This window comes from Lithobates pipiens, unplaced genomic scaffold (assembly GCF_037356315.1).
Source record: "Lithobates pipiens isolate NorthernLeopardFrog02 unplaced genomic scaffold, aLitPip1_a1.2 Scaffold_16, whole genome shotgun sequence".
Taxonomy (NCBI): domain Eukaryota; kingdom Metazoa; phylum Chordata; class Amphibia; order Anura; family Ranidae; genus Lithobates; species Lithobates pipiens.
The window spans coordinates 117,616,003-117,622,794 of NW_027507748.1; the positions used below are offsets into that span (position 1 = coordinate 117,616,003).

At 44.8% G+C, this 6,792-nt stretch overlaps 1 long non-coding RNA gene across 1 annotated transcript; it reads left to right on the forward strand.

Moving 5' to 3' along the window:
- Nucleotides 1-2,548: 2,548 nt before the first annotated feature.
- On the forward strand, nt 2,549-5,366 carry LOC143984268 (uncharacterized). The gene is made up of 3 exons (XR_013274754.1): nt 2,549-2,733; nt 3,207-3,334; nt 3,886-5,366. It is a non-coding gene; the product is annotated as an uncharacterized LOC143984268 (long non-coding RNA).
- Nucleotides 5,367-6,792: the final 1,426 nt, after the last annotated feature.

Here is a 6,792-nt window from a genome sequence, read left to right on the forward strand (position 1 = left end):
AAAAGAGCAGCATAAAATCCTAAAAAAAGAAACACCAGCACTACTTAAGAGGACCACCGGGAGTGCCCTCCCCTAGGATCAATCTCCATCTGGATCCCAGACGCACTGCCCTTCCCCCCCGACCACCTAGGGGGAAAAAACACCAGTGGAGCTACTGGTTGTAAGGTAAGGGAACCCCTCGCCAGGGCTTTTACCTTTGAGTGGCTGGTGCCGTTACTCCTGGAGCTCCTGAAGCCACTGCTTCGGACATTCTCCTGTTGAGGAAGAGTGGTACGAACGTGCCTCCAAAGCTACCTGTGCAACTTAGAAGAGAGGCTGCACCAGCCGAACGCTTGGTCCTCCTTCCGTCCGCGTCCGGAACAGGAAGACGCGGGTTCAACGAAGATGTCCGCCCCCACCAGAACTGACGTCGCCCGTCATCTGGTCCGGCCTCCAGCTCCAAGCCGACTGCAAACACAGGGGGACCTAGGACGTCCTGTTGCAGCGCCCCACTGGGCGAAAACGAATGGATGGACCTCCCTAAAACTTCCTGCTTTCCCCAAGCGAAGTTTAGAGTGTATGGTCAGTACGAAAATTCAGCTCACCAGCTGACCGGACTGCCGAAAGTAGACCGATAGACGATCGGACTGCCGAGTGGGGCCAGAGCTCCGCTCGGATAGCTTCAGTCTCTCCAACTGATTCAGCTAAGGTTCCTTAGCGGTGTCTCCCCACCGGAGGAAACACCATAACTGAGGAACGAAGGGAGGAGGAGGCTTAAATCATGAAAATGAAGGCGGTGTTTCCTAAGAGGGGAGGAGCCAGTGTCTCTCAAAGGTGGCTGTCCTGAAAGACGATTGGGGAAAAGTCCAGGACGGAAATGCCGATCGTCTGTAGCAATTCCGACGCGCAAAATTCCTACGCATGCTCAGAAACGATTCAATGCATGCTGGGAAGCATTGAACTTCATTTTCTCGGCTCGTCAGTGTTGTACGTCACCGCATTCTTGACGGTTGAAAGTTCAGAGAACCTTTGTGTGACCGTGTGTATGCAAGTCAAGCTTGAGCGGAATTCCTTAGAAAAACACCATCCAAGCATTTTCCAACGGAAAATCCGCTCGAGTGTACGAGGCATTAATCTTCAAAGTCCTGAGAGGCCAGCAGAGTGCCATATACCTTTTTAACACACTCCACTCTGCTTCATAAAGATTTATTTTTGTAAAGCAGCAGTATGGCTTTTTAAAGGACACACCACAGCTTTATAAATACTTCCCTTCGAATATGTGTTTGAATATACATTATAAAAGGGATTATATATAAAGACTAAGTTAAGGGTAAGGGGGGGGCTGTGCTTCCTATAAGATAATGGGGTCAGCCCAGGGCTCAAGTTCTGCGGGAACGCATGGGAATGGAGTTCCTGTACTTTTTTCACAACAGGAACTCCATTCCCGTTAGCAGCCGCATCCTGCAAGACTTTGAAGTATGCAAGCTGTGAGGCAGGTGCTACACCAGCAGCTGCCGACACAGCTCACAATAGTAAGTGCCGCACACCAGGGGTGGACTGACCATTCAGGCATTGCCAGTAGGGGGCCCCGTGACAGCTTCCTCTTCGATCTACCTGTCAATCACAGCTAGCTGATGGGTAGATCAGGTCCCTGCTGCTAAGAGATTGTATTTAGTCAGACCTCTCATGATGAGCTCCTCCCCTGATTTTCTGTCTCCTCATCTCCCCAACCCCCCACCAGTCTCCTGCATACTTGCTCTGTGTGTCCCGCTGAATCCCCCCCTCCTCTATCTTCAGTGCCATATGATGAGAGAACCCAGAGGAGGAGCACAGCTATTCTGCTCACAGGACATGCAGGGAGAGAGGTGAGCTGAGGGAGGAACATCAGTTTGGGGAGGTAAGCTGAGCACAATACCTGGCAAAGTTTAATGCCAGGAGGGACGTTTATGTGGAAATATGTGAAGGGTTGGAATAGCAGCGAGTGTGTGTTTGAGCCCTGCAGAGTTTGTAGCCCCCCCAAGCTAACATACATCTCCTAAGCAGGAACACATCACTATCTCCCCAAGCATTCTGTCCAGATAATGTGCAGTTCATTTATGACCTTTCCGTTTAACCCTGTGTTATCCAAACTGTGTTCAATGAAAAAAGTGTAAACTCACCACATAAACACTCTATATACAAAATAACATTCCCCAATAAAGATCAGAACACGATGTTCACATTTGCACATGGAAGCACAATTGAATGAATGCTGATTATTCAGAGAATTGCTGCATTTATGTTTATTGAGGGTTTTTTTTTTTTATGTACTAACAGTTAAGCTTCATACACACAATGCGAAAATTGGATGAAAAATACCACTTTTGAAGTGTTCGTGCATATTAGTGTATGGTTTTTTTGTTTTGTTTTTTGGTGGGGGAGTGAATCTTGGGTGGGAGTTCCCACACTTTTTTCCCCAGGACTTGACCCCTGGGTCAGCCTATGTGGCCCCTTAAAAAAATTAACTCAGCTTCGTAGGCTTCCTTGATATATTCAGATTTTTTGTACTGACCAATGTACTTATTGATCTATTTTCTTTGGATTGGCAGGTTGTCAACAATGATTTACCAATTTGAACCTGACTGGTTTTCACTAGGAGTCATAACCTACATCTTGGCCACAAAGCATATGCCAGTTAGGAGCATCACCTTGGATGAATACAGGAGAGAGGTGAACTACAGCCATCCCAATTAGCCCCTGACTTCATAAAAAGGAGTAAGTAGAAGACCTTTTTTAACTCTAAATAGCAACAGGAAAGGCTTCTGGGCCTACTACTGCTTCTGCTATAGGGGTATAATGTAGGTTTGCTGACAAGTCTGGTCATTGGCTTGACTGTTGGGTAGTTTGGCTTCTTTGTCCCCCCTCCCCCGTAAAGGTTCAGTTATATAACCATGGTAACACTGTCATTGGACCAAGGGGGCAGGTGTCACATGGGGTAATTCACTCATATGCACATTTCATAATTCTATCAAAGCAGAACGCAAACTCATTTATTTTTGCATCCAACACCTGTACTAGTCAATACGTTTGTCTTCACACGCTAAGATGTTCTATTGGGTTGAAAAGGACCACCCAAGAGGACACGCACAGTAGTCAGAGTTCCTTCCTAATCTATACAGAGCGAAGTGATGTAATTTTTATTATTCATGTATACAAGTCCTCATAGAGAACTATTCATTATTTTATAGCTGCTTTGCAAATATCCGGAGTAGAGACTTGGGATCAGTGAAGACATCCAATCCCATATCTTCATGGAATCCATCGACTGGGAAGAACTAGAGGAAGGGAAACATCGCCCCCTTTCCAAGTGAACATGGTAAGTACCCAAATCCTAATGGGATGATATTACTATATATCTGACAGATTGAAGCAATGCTGTGTCCTTACAGAAAAAGCCTTACAGACTAACCAGTCAATTGTTTCCTTTTTCATGAGAGGAAAAGATAAGAACATAACTTTCTAGGGATGTCACCCATCACCATGTGGTGGAAGTGATGGCCATAGACACAGGAGGTTATTTAATAAAGGCAAATCCACTTTTGCACTTGGAAGTAAAGTTGTTTTAGATCCGAGGGGGACATGCAAGGAAATAAAAAAAATTGGATGATAAAATCAGCAGAGCTTCACCTCATTTCAGAGATTTCCCTCAGATCCACTTTGCACTACAAAAGTGAAGTTGCTGTAGATTTGCCTTTAGTAAATCAACCCCATAGTCCGCTTCTAGATTTATGTTCTGTTTTCTCACTACATGGAAATGAGGAAGAAGAGATCACCTCTAGTCTGTATTGGGAGAGCTGGTCATTATTAAATAATAAGTCCATAGATCTATAAACATTGAATATGACGCATTGTGTTTTCTTTTTACAGCCAGTGGACATGGAAATGGATGGCCGACTTTCTCCAACGGCTATAATGCCAAAACAATCAAAGAATCCAGGAGAGGAGATATGCTTACTCATGTTCACATACACCAACAGAATGTGGGAACGCATGCAAATCTGCATTAGACAGTGACATCATCCTGCAAAGATTCAGAAAAAACAGTTCTACGCATTCTTGACAATTTCTTAACATCACAGAATTTTTACCACCATTGTTTACACCACAGATGGTTGATCCAGAGAGTAATCCGATCGCCTTCTGGGGTCAGCAATGAATTTTTCCCTGTTGGACCAAATTATACCATGCTTCATAAGGGTTTTTCGCCTTCCTCTGGGTCAACAGGTGAGCTCCATACTCTACCATCAGCGTTTCCCTTTTGATAGAAACCATTAAGTTTTGTGTCATGTGTCAATAGACAGTGAAACCGCCAATAATTTCTTCTTTGTAGGTGCAGTGTTTTTATACTGGAACCGCTAAGTTTGGCCCTGAATGTACCTAGAATAAAATAAGATAACATTTTACATCTTCAGTTTGTACTTACCTCCCAGGTTGATGAACTGTTAGTGCCCATGGATCCTGTGTAGCGGTTCGGGGATTTGAAACCCTTGCTCTTCTCAATCTTCTATCTGCAGCACTCAATGTTCTGTGTTGGCGATGACCAGTCAAAATGTCCCTCATTTATCCTGCAAGTGCCATAGAGAGTAGAAGAGCGGGGATTTCAAAGCCACTACACAGGCCATGTGCCCACTGGCAGCTCACCACAGATGGTTTATCCAAAGAATAATCCGATCGCCTTCAGGGGTCAGGAAGATTCCCCCCCCCATCGGAACAAATTACACCATGTTGCACAAGAGTTTTTTTTTTGCCTTACTCTGGATCAACTGGGAGTTATGGAATTCATCTGCAAAACATGCCATCGTCAATTCCTATACATGCAGAAGAAACCACCAAGAACTTGTGTCCTGCACCTACAGCATTTCTCTTTTGATAGAAACCGCCAAGCTTCGTGCCCTGTGTCAAAAGACACAGTAGGTGCAGCGTTTTTATGCTGGGACTGCTAAGCTTTGCTGTGTATTTAAAAAAACAAACAAAAAAACAAAAACTGGCCAGAGAGGGATTACTTTGACGCAGTTGGCCAGCTTATACATGTATTGTGATATATGTGAATCTAAAGTCCCTTTTATGCAAAGTTGTTCAAAATGGAAAGTGTGTATAGCAATGTGCAGAGAATTGCTTTATAGATTATTTTCTCCCAACACAGCACACCACAACACAAAGTTGCTTGTTTTGGTGCACTGCACATTCTGTTGTGCAGATTTTGGAAACATTCTGGAACGAGATGGATCAAGCTTGTGGCATAAGAGAGGAGAAGGTGATCTTTATTTATATTGGCCACATTGTTTACTAGGAGCAATGCCATTTTATTCAGATTTAATGTGAGGCTCTCAATAAAGATATATCCTTTAGTACAGTTTCAGACAATTGAAAATAATTAAGAGGGACACCTCAGAGTTTGAGAAGAAAAATGAGGTGTGCGAAGCATGCTGCCAAGAGGGCATGGGTGTCCGTGGGATAGAGTACGCTCCACCATTGGTGTCCGTGGGATAGAGTACGCTCCACCATTGGTGTCCGTGGGATAGAGTACGCTCCACCATTGGTGTCCGTGGGATAGAGTACGCTCCACCATTGGTGTCCGTGGGATAGAGTACGCTCCACCATTGGTGTCCGTGGGATAGAGTACGCTCCACCATTGGTGTCCGTGGGATAGAGTACGCTCCACCATTGGTGTCCGTGGGATAGAGTACGCTCCACCATTGGTGTCCGTGGGATAGAGTACGCTCCACCATTGGTGTCCGTGGGATAGAGTACGCTCCACCATTGGTGTCCGTGGGATAGAGTACGCTCCACCATTGGTGTCCGTGGGATAGAGTACGCTCCACCATTGGTGTCCGTGGGATAGAGTACGCTCCACCATTGGTGTCCGTGGGATAGAGTACGCTCCACCATTGGTGTCAGTGGGATAGAGTACGCTCCACCATTGGTGTCAGTGGGATAGAGTACGCTCCATCATTGGTGTCAAGGGCAAAGTCAAAGATCAAAGTGATAAATATTTTGGTTTTTATTATTCAAGGGGATTCATGCTGCTCCAGGCTAGTGGACTGTCCCAATGTGGTGTTATTCATGCAAAATAGTTCAAGCTATTGAAAAAAGCTTCAAGGTGTTAGTTCTAATTGACTTAAACACTATTTCTATGTCAAGAACATATTTATTGTATATTTAAATATGAATACATTTTTAGATGATCTTTCTAAATTCCCTAATCAGTTCACATAATAGGGTTCTAACCTTAACTAGCCTGGCCATTAAAATGAGCGGAGAAGTGTGTGTCAGATAATTGCTGGTATATTGCTCAGCTGCCTGTTAGTCTTCTGACAATCCACACCTGCCCGCTTGCCTTTCTACTGACTTACCCTGCTATAAGATCAACAGGCTCATTATCAGTAGTACCTGTAATGCTTCATCAGTGGCATATTGAAGTCTGCTCCCAGGTCCTCCTCTTCTTGGGTCCCACTTCTTTGCTTCTGGTCCCTCCCTTCTGTTGATTGTCCCCAACGCAAGCAGCTTTTCAGCTCCCTATGTCCATTCAGACATTGAGCCATGGCTCGGCCCCATCCCATTTCTCTACTCATTGGCTGACTGAGTTTGATTGACAGCAGCAGGAGTCAATGGTGGCGCAGAATGCATTAAAGATAAAAAAAACTTCTGCCTTTACAATCACTTTTAGCCTGGGTTCACACAGGAGCGGTGTAGGAAAATGCATGCGATTCTTTGCAGTGTGATTTGAGCCCATTCAGTATGTATGGGCTCAAATTGCACGGCAAAGGTATCGGT